Consider the following 14,811-nt stretch of genomic DNA (forward strand, 5'->3'; position numbering starts at 1 on the left):
AACTGGGAGGACTCAACTAGACAGTGGTCTCTCCTTAGTTCTTAGTCTGATACTAGTCAATATTTTCATTAATGACTTAGATAATGGCGTGGAGAGTGTGCTTATAAAATTGTGGATAACACCAAGATGGAAGAGGTTGCTGGTTCTTTGGAGGACAAGATTAGAATTCAAAATGACCTTGACAAATTGGAGAACTGGTCTGAAATGAACAAGCAGAAATTCAATAAAGTGGAAATTGCTGCCAAAAAAATCAAATGCACAACAACAAAATGGGAAATAACTGGCTAGGCATCAGTATTGCTGAAAAGGATTGGGACTATTATAGTGGATCACAAATTAAATATGAATCAAGCAATGTGAGGCAGTTGTGAAATAGGCTAATATTCTAATGTATATTAGTGTTGTATATAAGACATGCACTACTTGGCTGATGAGGCCTCAGCTGAAGTCCTGTGTCCAGTTCTGGGCACTACACTTTAAGAAATATGTGGCCAAATTGGTGTGAGTCCAGATGAGAGCAACAAAAATGATAAAAGGTTTAGAAAAACCTGACCTATAAGAAAAGTTTTTTAAAAATTGGTCATGTAAAGTATCATGAAAAGAAGGCCTGATAACGGTCTTCAAATATATGTTAAGGGTGTTTATAAAGAAGACAACAACAATTGTTCTCCATGTCCATGGAAGGTAGGCCAAGACATAATTGGTTTAATATGCAGCAAAGGAGCTTAAATTAGATATTAGGAAAAGCTGTCTAATTATAAAGCATTCGACTAGGCGTCCAAGGGAGGTTGTGGAATCCTTGTCACTGGAGGGTTTTAAGAACAGGTTAAACAAACACTGACCAGCGATGATCTAGGTCAGGGGTGGCCAAACTGTGGCTCCACAAGCGTCAGCCGGTTCGGCCGATCGCGGTTACCACTGACCACTGTAGTAAGAAGAGGCCCTGAGATATAAACCATGGTATTAGAGGCCCGGTATGAGGCCTAAGGCCTGAACTAAAGTAATGGTCAAGACTTTGCTATCATAAAGCAAAGTTAGGCTGTGAGCCAGAGGCACCCCTGCTCACAGAAGCTGGCAAGGAAAGGGCTGATGCTGCAAAAAGAGATATCTAAAAGGTACTAGACACCAGATATCAGAACATTTCACATACTTGTACACACCACACAGATAACAAGGAACAGGCTGACCCATCCCAATGACAGGGCCAAAAGGGTAATATGATGGATAGAGTTGTTTTGTTCGAACTAACATGTACAAGGTGAGAGGTGGCACCTTACTACGTAGAGGGGTTATACCTTGCTACGTAGAGGGGTTGCACCTCAATATGTCAGGAGTGATGTGTAACTTGTTTGTACCTGTGTATAAGAATGCATCCCTGGGGCAGTGTCTTTGTCCAGCCTAGGGGGCCATGGAAAGTCCCACCACTGACTGAGCCAAGTCCATTGTCAGGGAGCACATGGGTACTAGCTAGCCGCACCTCAGCAGCACCTTGGATTTCTATGCTGGGGAGCCAGAGACTGTGTTTCTCTTCAACAATAAACCTGTCCGACATGCCTTCGTACCTTATGAGAGTCTGTGGTCATTGGGGGTTCTCTCGGGGTCTGCTGTGTCAGCTATCTGCACAGAGCTGGGACAGCACACAGAGGAACACACACACAGAGCCGATCGAGATCAACATTGAACAGAGCAGAGCACCACACCGGCAGCATCTGACTACAGCCACGGTTTGCCATCCCAGGCCAATGGGGGCTGCAGGAAGCGGCACAGGCGAGGGATGTCTGGCTGTGGCTTACCACCACCCCCATTGGCCTGGAACGGCGAACTGCGACCAGTAGGAGCTGCAATCGGCCGAACCTGCCGACGCGGCAGGTAAACAAACTGGCCCGGCCCACCAGGGTGCTTACCCTAGCGAGCCACATGCCAGAGGTTGCAGACTCCTAGCTTAGTGCCTAAGTAAGATCAGTATATGGTGAAGAGCGGCTGGCTAAACCCAGCCAATGTAGGAATTATATTGGTGGGTAGTGGGAAACATTGGGAAGCACTAATCACAGCCACACTGTGTTCACACAGCATGTCAGATCATCCTCATCCCCTACTCTCAAACTTGTCTAACCTCAATCTTGCGTCCAGTGATTTCAGCTTTCTGGAATTTCATCAATCTCAAGCTCTGACTTTTTGATCAGCTACCAATATTGGCAAGGATGATGAACATGGTCCATCTCCTTCCAGCCATGACCTGCTCTTAGGTCTCATCCACCTCCTTTTGTGAGAAAAAAAGGGACGGGAGCACCGAGCAGCTTTCATGAGATAACAGGTGGAAGTTCCAGCCATTGGTCCAGCAGCATAACTACCTGCAAACTGCTTAGCCCTCTGCTGAAGGTGTGGGGAGCAGATCTGGACTGGGGAGTCCTGGCTGTGGAGAGGGACAGAGCTAATGCTGAAAACATTATAGAGCTGACAACCAGACTGCAGTGAGCTTTTATCAGAAGCAAGAACCAAAACATACGAACTGTCTACCAGAAGTAACCTTAAATAAACAGTAGGACATTGCTCGCTCATGTCATCTTCTGCTGGAATTTTAGCAACGATTAAGTTTTCCAGCAGATTAGGAAAACTAATCCATCTGTCAAAGCAGTTCCCACACTATCCCTCCTGTTACTACATGACACATGAGCGAGTAGGGGCTGAAGGTGGAACATAAGCTACAATACTACTAAAAATATTGTGAAATAATTACACCAGACCTTGTCTGAAGTTTGGAAAAGCATTAAAGCATGTTCAGTTTTGTACACAGCTATTTAATCCTTGAAAAAGACCAGTCCAAAAAGATAGCCAATGACCCTGAGTCTGTTGCTGAAGTGGGCACTGCATGAACTTGGCATGAGGAACTGCATGGTTTTGGTATCAGGAGATTGTAGCTGTCAAGCAGATCCACTGTTTGCCCACTGTGTTGTCTCACATGCTAGACAAGGTTAGCTGAAGCTGAGAATGGTCATGATGTATGCATCTAGGGACAGCAGTCAGTACTAGCCTGAGACCAGTGTCTGCGCCAATGTACTTTATGTCTGCAGGAAGGTGAATATGACAATACTTTATCCAGAGAAGCACTCTACATTTGGTTGTGAGCGAGACTTTTTAGGGTCTTTGTGAGATGGTGCCTTGGACAGAATAGGGTCACTGCTAAGGTGCTCCCAAAGAAGATAATTTTATCCATAGTGTGTAATGCTTTTGAGTTTAATTTAAAAAATGCTGTACGAAATTCATCCCTGGTGCATATCTATTATTGTCAGTGATTACATTGATTCATTCTGTTGATTCCATATGGCCATGACTTACTTAATACAGTATGTGGTGTATGGCACACGGGGCCTGAGCTGGTGTAAATCAGCACACTTCCAATGACTTATGGCCCAGGGTTTCCGCAGAAACCAGGAGTTGATAAGCTAATTTTGAGGAGCCATGATTCACATGGAAGACAAAGTCATCTAGGACAATAAGCCCAAAGCCACAGAGGACAAAAATGTGACCAGTGCGAGTGGGAGATTCACAGTATAATGGGGTGGCCTGTATCCTACCATTAGGGACACCCTGAAAATAATGTGATTTTTCAGGACATCAGCCTTGGGGAATAGGTCCCATCTCCTTCTATGTCCTGTACAGTATTGAGCTTAGTGACAATATTCAATAAACAAAACTTAGTTTAAGCACACCTCCTATGCGGACACCAATACCAGATTCCTGGTATGGTTAGAATCTGAAACTTCTTTGGCTAAACATCAGAAATGGAACTAAAACCTTGTTTGTTTATTTCTCATTTTTTCTTTTTTAAAATAAGCATATTTGCATCAACAAATTGCTGTTTTATTACTACTGTAATATTTTATCTATTGACACATTTCAAACTATACTGTTCTGAATGCTTTTTATCTGTACCTCTCAAAGCACATTACCGAGGAAGTCTAGACCATTATCCCCATTATCTGGATAGGCAAATGAAGGTATAGAAAAGTGAAGCATTTTGCCCATGTTCATGCACCATGGCAATGGTAAATCCGGGAACAGAACCCAAGACTCCAATGCCCTACCCACTGGCAATGATGTCTTTATGAGAGCAAAACAATTCTCACAGAGCACTTGCTGGTGCTCTGGTGAACAAGCTGGTCGTGCTAATGACTGTATTGCTTCTTTCCAGTTGCACAATCACATTAAAAGGCAGCTTAAAATATATGACATACTTTTGCAATATTACTTTGCTATGCAAGCAGTTGCTGTAGTTGCCACAGGGATTTATTTGATTGCAAGTGGAAGTAGGGTGTGTCATGATTTTGTAAATGGAGAAGAAAGGTAACAAAGACCTGAGTGCCCTATTAAGATGTGGTCCACACTCTGAAGAAGCTTAAGGACCTCTGATTCCCGTAAGCTCTATGAAATGTATTTTTGCCTGTGTTGGTGTAATCTCTGGAACATTTTTGTGTTGATTTTTGGTTAATGAGAAGTGAGGAGTGGTCGAAGGTCTCTCACCCTTTGAACTGGTACAGTGTGTTCTAATAAGGATGTAGTGATTAAGTTAGATGTTGTGAGGTGAAACAGATAAAGGTTAAATGGATTATGCAAATACAAATCCGCTCACTTGTGTGTACGTTCATGTTGGGATGGGGGGGGAGGGTTGTCCTATTTAGAGACAATTTTAAGACCTTTAAACTTTATCTGTCAATATGACGTGGAACCATGTGGATTGACAATGTGCTAACTCCTTGCCTGTGTCTGCATTCTAACTGCACAGAGCAATAACCACCCCTACCCCCCCGATCCAAACTCTAACTTCATTCTCAGCCACAGTATACTTCAAACGTGTAGCCTTGCTTACAGTAAATTGTGCTGCAGTACTGCAGGCAGGTAACCTCATCTGTAAACTCCCTACCAGCACCTTTCCCAGCTCAGCCCCTCTCTGAGCTGCTAAACCCTTCTGCAAGCCTCCAGGTGCCTCAGACCAAATCCTTCCAGCGTGCAGATGAAACCCATGTGGAAATCACTGTGGCAAGTGTTAATGATCCCTAACTGCTCAGGGCTGAATTTTTAGCTATTTGCAGCACAGAATGCTGCAATGATGCTATATAGTCAAGCCCAGGGGTCGGCAACCTTTCAGAAGTGGGGTGCTGAGTCTACAGTTATTCACGTGCCGGTAATACATTTTAACGTTTTTAGAAGGTTTCTTTCTACAAGTCTATAATTTATAACTAAACTATTGTTGTATGTAAAGTAAATAAGGTTTTTAAAATGTTTAAGAAGCTTCATTTAAAATTAAATTCAAATGCAGAGCCCCCCAGACTGGTGGCCAGGGCCCGAGCAGTGTGAGTGCTGCTGAAAATCAGCTTGCGTGCCACCTTCGGCACACGTGCCATAGGTTGCCTACCCCTGGTCAAGCCTTTTCTATACCAGGTGGGTCCTTCCATACAATACAGAGTATCCAAGGCGGACCCTTCGGTGTGTCAGCAGTGTTCTTTCATGTAAAAATCATCAGCAGGGTTGATCAGCAAACCCACAGGCTATAAGTAGGCCCTACCAAATTCATGGCCATGAAAAACACATCACGGACCGTGAAATCTGGTCTCCCTCCATAAAATCTGGTCTTTTGTGTGCTTTTACCCTATACAATACAGATTTCACAGGAGAGATCAGCGTTTCTCAAATTGGGGGTCCTGACCCAAAAGGGGGGATCGCAAGGTTATTTTAGGGGGATTGCGGTATTGCCACCCTTACTTGTGCCCTGCCTTCAGAGCTGGGCAGCTGGAGAGTGGCAGCTGTTGGCCAGGTGCCCAGCTCTGAAGGCAGCGCCCCGCCAGCAGCAGTGCAGCAGTAAGGGTGGCAATATCATACTGTGCTATTCTTACTTCTGTGCTGCTGCTGGCAGTGGCTCTGCCTTCAGATCTGGGATCCTGGCCATCAGCCGCCGCTCTCCAGCTGCCTAGCTCTGAAGCCAGCGCTGCCACCAGCAGCAGCCAGAAGCAAGGATAGCAATACTGCAACCCCCTCCCTACAATAACCTTGCAACCCCCCCAACTCCATTTTGGGTCAGGACCCCTACAATTACAACAGATTTAAATAGCTGAAATCATAACAAATAATTCATATTCATAACAAACATGAATAACACATTTCAGATTTAAAAAGATGAAATCATGAAAATGTATAATTTTTAAAATCCTATGACCATGAAATTGACTTTTGGGACTGTGGGTGATCTTTGGGTTGCTCGACTCTAGGGACATTTGGGGTATTGGACTTTGGAGTCTTGGGGTGATTTTGGGGTTGCTGGACTCAAGAGCCCAGGGAAAAGGACACGGCCTAATTTCCTGGGGTGGGTCTTTGCTCATGGTTTGGTCTATGAACTCTAGCTGAGGTGTTTTCCCAATGTAATGCTATGTTGTTTATCTCATGTTATTAAACATTTTCTGCTACACCGAGACTCTGTGCTTGCGAGAGGGGAAGTATTGCCTTTTCGAGGCACCCAGGGGTGTGTATAAGATTTTCCCAGGTCACTGGGTGGGGGCTCGAGCTGGTTTGTATTACGCTGTAGGGAAGGGACCCCTATGTATTGAACCCAGCCCTTACTGCTATCAATTTGGCCTGGCAGAAGGGTTACAAGGGTTACAAGTGAATGTGGTGAACTTGCTCCAGTAAAAAATGTCTGCAAATTCTGTGCTCACTTTGGTGATTCTTTTCCTGATCATTACATTTTATGAGTCTGACAATGAAGTGATCTGTCCCCACACTAGTTCTCATAAGAAAGCCCCAACAGGAGGCTTGATGCTGCACTAGATGAATATGGCCACTGGCTTCAGTAAAAGTGGAAATGGGCCAGAGAGGGAATTCCAGTGGAAGGATTCTAAGAGCAGCAGAAAGCCAGGAAAGACTTTGCTGTACCATCAAAGAACAGACTCATACCACTTTCTCAGCACAGTCTTGCTGAAATCCCATATAACATCATTCATTATTAACCTTTTAAGGAGAATATTACCTAGTCGTAAAAGACCAAGATGCTTGAGGTTGCAGATTATACCTTTCATATGCTTTGCAGATATTAATAGGCTGCTGCATTTGTTTGACACTTATATTAAGTATCAGAGCTTATACCATAGTTACATTTTCAGATCTTGCTAATGCTCCTGACCATGGATAAGAAAAGGATGCTGTTGATCAAGAAGGAAGTTATTTTGCATTTACTCAGGCTGTCTAACAATAATTTATATTGCACACTCAGCTGAACAGCTTAATCTTAGAGCCAGAGAGCATAGCAACACTGAGAACAATGCTAGTCATCTAACTTAGCTCTATGCACGGCAAAACTCCTGTTATATCCCTCAAATGCAAGTAGAAAGTGATTCTACAGCCTCTGACCCTTGCTTGTAAACAACAGATTCCAGGAATTCTATTTGGAACTATACAATTCCAAAGCAGAATCAAACTTCAGCCGTAAACATTCTTCCCTAAGTGACTATTCACTTAAGAAACTGGAAGTGGAAGAATGTGAGGCCTTGGGATGTGACATTAGCACTGAGGAAATAGCTGAGGCCATCTCCTCCTTAATGTCTGGGGAAAGACCTGGCCCTGATGAGCTCCCTGCAGATATATATAAACTACATATGGATATAGTGTGCGAATGCCTCGTTAACATGTTATCAGACATTTGCAGATGGCAGCTGTGCAGGGCCTTGAAAGTATGGACAAGAAGTTTGAACCTGATATGGCGAGAGGCAGGAAGCCAGTAAAGGGAGAAAAAGAACTAGGATGGCATGGACAGAGTGGAGGGAGAGGAAGGTTATTTTAGTGATAGCATGTTGGCTTGATTGAAGGGTGAGTTAGAACTGGGGAGGTGGAGAAGGAGGAAGAGGAGACAGTACCCCAGATGAGAGAGAACCATGGAATGAACCAAGATTTTAGAAATCATAAAGAAAAACAAAAGGATTATTGAAAGTGAATTAAGCCAAGAAGGATGAGGCTTGGGTAGGGCCTGCATGAATGGAGAGAAGGATAGGAATGTTATAACGATAACCCGGGCTTGACTGGGACAGAGAATACACCACACATTAGTATTTGACAGCAAAGAACACACCCCGACCTAAACTCTCTCCCAATAAGAATGCCAGCCTCCCACCACTTCCTTCCTAAATTTCACTTTCCCATCTGTACTGCATAACCCTTACACCATCTCTTCTGCACACTTCTGTAAAACTATACAGCTTGAGGTTTGGGGAAGGTGATATTGGTTTTCACAGACATCCTAGTCTTGGATGAACCAGCAGCTACTTCAGTGGTGATCTTTTCTGACACAACACATAGCCTGCAGCCTAATAACATCCATTCCCTATGATCTCAATTTTGGATGCAGAGAGCATTACCAAGGGCATATATCAAAAGGCAATTCTTTATTCCTTGGAATAAATCAACATGGAACATTTTCTCCCTCAGCTAACCAGGGTGTAGAAGGAGCCACTTATGACGATTAACCATATTTTTTCGTTGTTAATGACATCACCCCAGATAGACCACCAAACTCAGATTTTTTACAATCCATCGCCTTTCTGCTTTTTCTTATCTTTCCCCTGTAGCTCTTAAGCTAGAGGAGTCTAAAAAAGCATGAGACTCAGAATGTGAAATTTTTTTGAGTGGGGGGAGGCACTTTTTAATCAATGAGAACTTGGATATTAACAGATTTTCTTAAAACATCTCAAAAATTAAAACTTTTCTTAGTATTTGTGTGCTGAAAATTTGGGACAGATACTAACAAATGTGAATACCTGCAAACCAAAAGACAACCTTAACTATTGGTGTCTTAATGACTCTGGCATAATATCTATCTATCTTCCAACAAAAAACTTAGTTACCTTGGAGTTGTATATGCTCATTCTGTTTCTAAAAGCAAAGGAAGTAATAAGTACCATTCACATGAAGTCCAATCAACTATACAACACACACTACTAGAGAAAACCACACACACACATTTCCTAGGAGACACCTATGTGCTATAAAAAGCAGTGTTGATTATTGAGCCAGTGGGACTTTTTCCTGAGTCAGTACTGAGCCAATGCCTCAACAGTGCATTAAGAGGTGCTGTTCATATGATATATAAAATGACGGTCCTGAGAACCAGAGCTGAGTGTGACCTGGATTTTTTAATTCTTGGGGAACTCTGCAATTTTGAATTTTTTTCTGTTCCAATATGGAACAAAACCTAGTGTCCTGCAAAAGAAATTCTGCAAATTTAATCTTGGATCAATAACACTGAAATGTTTTGTTCCAATTTCAAGGTTTTGCTTATTTCATTTTTTTAAAAACTTTATATTATAAAATATGAAAATGGAAAATCAAAAGGCTTTTTTCAAAGTTTGTATACATGAAATTTAATAAAAAAATCGACACACTTCTGTGAAATATTTTACTTCTGATGAATCTCCACTTTTCAATGGAAAAATATTGTCAGGGATTGTGATCTCTCTCTCCACCCTAACTCCTGAAGGTACTCCATATTCATGCTGATGGATCCATCCTACGTTGCCTACAACTCTAATCAGGCTTGCAGGTTCAGGTCCACACAGCCTGTACAGCCTCTTCATCTGCCATTCAGCCGGGGAAATCCTGCCCTCTCCCTCCTGCCCCCAACTCAGACCTCAGGAAAATTGCTACCTCCCTGTCCATCACTCACCAGCTCCCTCATGGCCAGATATGACTGCCATTGAGTGAAGTGTGGACTCTTTCTCCTGGGGAGGGGTATGAGCTAAGCAGATACTGATGCGGGTTTTCCCCCTTGCCCACTTATTTATTTGTATTGTGGTGGCACCTAGAAGCCCCAGTCATGGGCCAGGGACTAGGTGCTTCACAAACATGAATTCCATTCTCCTCTACACTTCTGGCCCTCACACATAGTGCAGAGGTAGGTCAGGATCTGGTCTTTTATTTGCAGTGGGTGGGTCTATGTCTCTCTCTCTCTGCTGTATTTCTGGCTATTTTCTCACCGACACTGTTCATTTCTTTTCTTTTCATTCTGATTGTCTCTCTCTTCTTTTCAGTTCAGGTCAGTAGCTGGAGAATAAGTCAAGCCAGGTTCCTTCCTGTACAAAACAGTTACTTAACAATTTTATACACTGATATGGTACCTTCTGTAATGTTGACTAGCATAATACAATTCACTCAGTGTCATTCACAGTAGGAGAAAGAGCTTCATTGCCAGAGCACAGCACAACCATAACATTCCCCCCTCTCTGGGCACTGGTTATGCTGCAGCCAAAATTTAGTGTGGGGGGAAGGTAGGTGAATGTACTGTGCCATCTCTATCTGTCAAAATGCCTCCTGGAGGGTGAAGGAGGGAGGCAGACATCCAATGTGGTGCACTGATAGTTGCAGCAATCTGTGATCCAACAATTCCTCCGGACCCATCAGAGATTCACAGCCCTCAGCTTGTGAATCATAGATCTAATGTCTTGTGAAGTGGTGCCAGCTTAATTCCAGCCTCTGTGTTAGTGAAAAGAGTACACCAGACTCCAGAGACAGCTAAGTATTTCATCTAATTAATTTTGCAAAATGTTTCAATAGGTACAAAAGTTGGTTGAAAAAAAAGGCTGGCACTCTGACCTGTTTGTTCTCCCCCCTGCCCCCGCCCCCCCCCCCGAAAAAAAAAGGTTTGATGACACTAAAGGGAAGCAGATTTATTAAAACAACAATCCTGCATGTGACCCGGCAAGTTATTACAGAGCTGCAGTTTATAGCATGTACTCTTGGAACATAACACTTTGGATATAAAAGAGAGATTTGATCAGGATGCTAATGGGTGTTCTAAGCTTCAACATTTATCCCTCAGTTTGCTTTGAAAGCTAGTTTCCATGTACAATACAAGTACACTTTTGTGTACCATACACTTTTGTGTAACTGCTATCCAGTATCCACAATGAGTGATTCTGAGTGAAAGGAAGCACTGATTCAGTCAGTCATCTTCTGTCACAGGTGCCCGATAGCCAAACACTAACTGAATCTTTGAAATCTTGTTCAAAGGAGATCTATCCAAACAGAAGAACACATGACTCCAAATACTTGGGGCTTTGCCTGTTGCTGTTGTGACTACTGATCAGGCCTTCACTATTCTCTGGAAATTGGAAGTGTATCTGGGTTACACAATGAACAAGGACAGATGAATTGGCCTTGCAAACCTAACTCCAAATCAAGAAATCCATATTGATTCTGAGGTTACCAGTGAAAAGCCACATGGCTGGAATTTTGACCTGTAATGCTGCTGTTCATCATGTAACTGGTAAAGAAAGGACAGATCAGATTATCCCTTCTGGTGGATGCATTTATAACATCAAGCTGTCTGGAGTGGTTCATGAATGTGGGTGCCAACATCAGGGCAGACCGTTACAAGCCAGAGCACAAACTCCAAACTGGTTGTGTGTTCGATAATTAGATTTCACTATTCAAGTGTCACTAGAACTGCCTTAACATGGAGTCACAGACAATCCCCTTGGGCATTCTATTCTCTCTTGCCACCCAGGAAAGTCTGCCTTTGTTGACAGATGGTCCCTTACACCAAAATCACAATAATATTCAAGTTACTCCCAGTCCCAAATGACCAGTCACTTCCTCCAGGTCAATTGTACCTTAGATTTCTCACCAAAGACAATGCTTATAGCCAATCCTGTAACAAATTAACTAAAGGTTTATTAAGTAGGAAAAAGAAATGAAAGTTATTTACAAGGTTAAAGTGAGTAAACATACACATACAAACAAAGAAGTTACAGTCTTACTTTTTGGAACGTAATAGAAACTGCTGTAAGGTGCAAGCTCTATATGTTCTTTAAAGCTAACCTTTGCTTATGCTTAGAAATATTGCCTTCTCCAAAATCCTAGCAACATAGTGATACAAAGCCTTCTGGTCAGGGATTTTTCTTCCCTTCCCCTAGAGTTCAAACTGTGAGAGGCTGAGGGTTTGTGCACACCCTTTCTTTATGGGTGTTGGTGGAGCAATCAACAAAGTCTTTTGTCCACTGATGTTCCACAGTGGTTCATCTGGTGACACTAGACCAGCTGAGATTATTCCTGGTAAACAAGCTAAGGGCTGAACCAGAAATCAGTGAACCAAAACCGGTGTGTCAGATATTAGGCCTAACTATTCTGTCCATCACTCCTTTGGGCATTCTTAAAGAATGAGATTTTGGGGATCCTTAAAGAAAGAGGCCCTCTTCTGTTGGACAAGAAATGGCATGTCTTGTGGTAAATTAGTATTTCACACTTGGTAATGCTTCTTTCCTGATTGTGGGGGTTTCCAGTTTCATAGCAAACACTTTTATAGTTACAAAGCAAACTCTTAAATATTGCCATATAGCAAGTGTGGCCAAACTCTTTTACTGTTGAAGTTAGGCTCGCGAAGACCCCATGTTGCCCCCCCATTCTCTGCCTAATAGACTGTGGGAGGGAGCTGGGTGGTGGGGTTAGGGGCTTCTGCCTGCAGGGAGGGTGGGTCTCTAGGCTGTAGCCCAGCAGTGGGGAGGTGCTGGGGATCCGGACTTCAGCAGGTGCGACCCATGCCCTGGCAGGCACATCACATGGGGATGAAGTCCCAAGCCCCAGCAGGTGTCACCCCGCAGGGCAGGTTATGAGTGTCTTGCAACTCTCAAACTTCTGAAGATTATTGTATTTGGCTCGGAAGGTCAGTAAGTTTGGCCACCTCTGCCATATAGCATGGGATACAGATATTATAAATGAGACTGAAGCAAGCAGCAACTTACAAGCATTTCATAAAGTCCAAACATTAAACACATGTCTATAAATCTAATACCTATTTTAACAATACTAGTGCACAGGTGAGCCAGATGGGTTTCCAGCTATGCATTTGTCAGTGTTCAGTGAGATCTAGGGCCCTTGGTATGAGCTGGTACCTGATCTGCCGGTGTCACAAGTGGATCAACAAGACTGTGTGATTACCTCAGATTCTTGGCTTAGAGTTTTATACAAGGGACTCTCAATTACAATTGCCTTGGGTCTTAGTCTATGGTAGAGTGGATCTTCTAGGATCCTGCTGTGTCATCCACAGAAGCAGATTACACCCAGCTTTACTCTCCTCCTGGGTGACGGGAGGAGGGGCACTTTATGCTCTTTTCCCTTGCCAGAAAGGGGCGGGCACTCTATCTCTTCTCCCTACCTCTCCTGATGTCCATTGGGTGTTGGCTTGCGTGGGGGAGTCAGAGGCCCTCAGCTCTTGCTTGCCCACTCCTTGCTCTTTGGGGTGTCGGTGGCTAGTCCCCAATAGGGGTGGGTTGTATGTTCAGTTAAGCATCTAGTCTCCCTCTGGCTTGTAAGCTCCTTGGGGCAGGGACTGTCTCATATTGTGTGTAAAGACAGTATGTGGGAGAATAGGGCCTTGATCTTGGTTGGACTCTCCAGGCACTATTGTAACACCATAAACAATGATAACATAATTCTTGCTTGGTGCGTGGCTCACCGTTGGTGCAGGCCTGGCTTTGACGCCAACAGCAGAGACATGCTGTTCTGCATTCTGGAGTGAATGGCCAGAGACTGACATCTATGAATTGTTTGTGGCCCAGCTCTGTCCTGTGCTTTCTTCAGCTTTCTGGAAAATATGTCTCAGGTAGAAAAAGTGGAACTTTACAAGGCTCTACATGTACATGACTTTCCCCTTTGACTTACCACTTGCCGGTTTTAATATATCCCATATCTCTCAAGTTTCCTTGTTGCTTGGTGAATATGTGTGACACCCTTTCCTGAAGGTAACTGCAATGACAGATGGTTGCATTGTTAGGTGCACAACAGACACAAATACTCTGAAAAAAAGTGGCTGACATCTGGTATGACAATAAATTTTAAGAAAGCATTTGTTGTCATTTCCTTCTCTAGTTCCCAGTTGCCTCAAATGCTATGTAATAATTAGGAGTTGCAAAGTGAGCATCAGTTTAACTGTGGGGTGATTCAGAAATTTGTTTAGTAGCAGAACCGCCTAGAATAAGATATTATTTTAAGTATTATTCAGCTACTGCTATGATGCATCTTCTTCTTATGTCTGAAGCAGTAGGCTAGAAATGCCACAGCAGCAAAGGAACTATTATTCACATGGGTCAAATCCTGCAGTCCTTAGTCAGGCAAAACTCCCATTGCCTCCAATAGGAGTTTTGCCTGAACACTGGCCATTACTCTGGAAATATCTCAAGTTAGTTGTTTTTCGTGCTTCATTCCTTCTTTCCACTCTCCACCTATCCTATTCCATCCCATATTACAAAGTTTTGTTTGTTTTTCATCCCTATAGAATGCCACGCTAGTGAAAATTACACTATGCTAATCCCTATGTAATGGGCAATTTGCACCTAAGGTGTAATTTCTGTCACAGGTTACATCACTGCTACTTTTGATTCATAGGCCCCATTGGGAAAACTGCAACAAACCCAGACAAGATGGATAATGTACTCATGCAATGCCTGCTTTGAATATTATTATTATTAAGAATAATGATGATTCTTCATTAAACAATTACAATAGGTCAGGACCTCTTTGTGCTAGGTGCTGTACAAACATGGTAAACGATAGTTCCTGCCCCCAAAAGGTCACAGTCAAAAAGAGTAGACAGAATAAGTGGATGAGACTCATAGACAGATTGGAGGGGAAGATGGAGACAGTATTAGGATGTGCAGTGTTCTTACGCCACGTCTACACTACAGGATAATATCGAATTAGCTAAAATCGGTTTTATAAAACTGATATTATAAATTCGATTTCATGCAGCCACACTAGGCACAGTAATTCGGCGTTGTG

The 14,811-nt window shown here is 43.1% G+C and overlaps 1 long non-coding RNA gene across 1 annotated transcript in view; it reads right to left on the bottom strand.

Moving 5' to 3' along the window:
- Positions 1–11,796: 11,796 nt before the first annotated feature.
- The window catches only part of LOC142046504 (uncharacterized), an 18,308-nt gene continuing 15,293 nt past the window's right edge, over positions 11,797–14,811 (bottom strand). Inside the window, exons 2-3 of the long non-coding RNA XR_012655449.1 lie at positions 13,696–13,779; positions 11,797–13,618 (exon numbers count right to left, since the gene is read on the bottom strand). This is a non-coding gene — a long non-coding RNA (uncharacterized LOC142046504). The remainder of the gene's footprint in view (positions 13,619–13,695; positions 13,780–14,811) is intronic.

Source organism: Chelonoidis abingdonii, chromosome 3 (assembly GCF_003597395.2).
Source record: "Chelonoidis abingdonii isolate Lonesome George chromosome 3, CheloAbing_2.0, whole genome shotgun sequence".
Classification (NCBI taxonomy): Eukaryota; Metazoa; Chordata; order Testudines; family Testudinidae; genus Chelonoidis; species Chelonoidis abingdonii.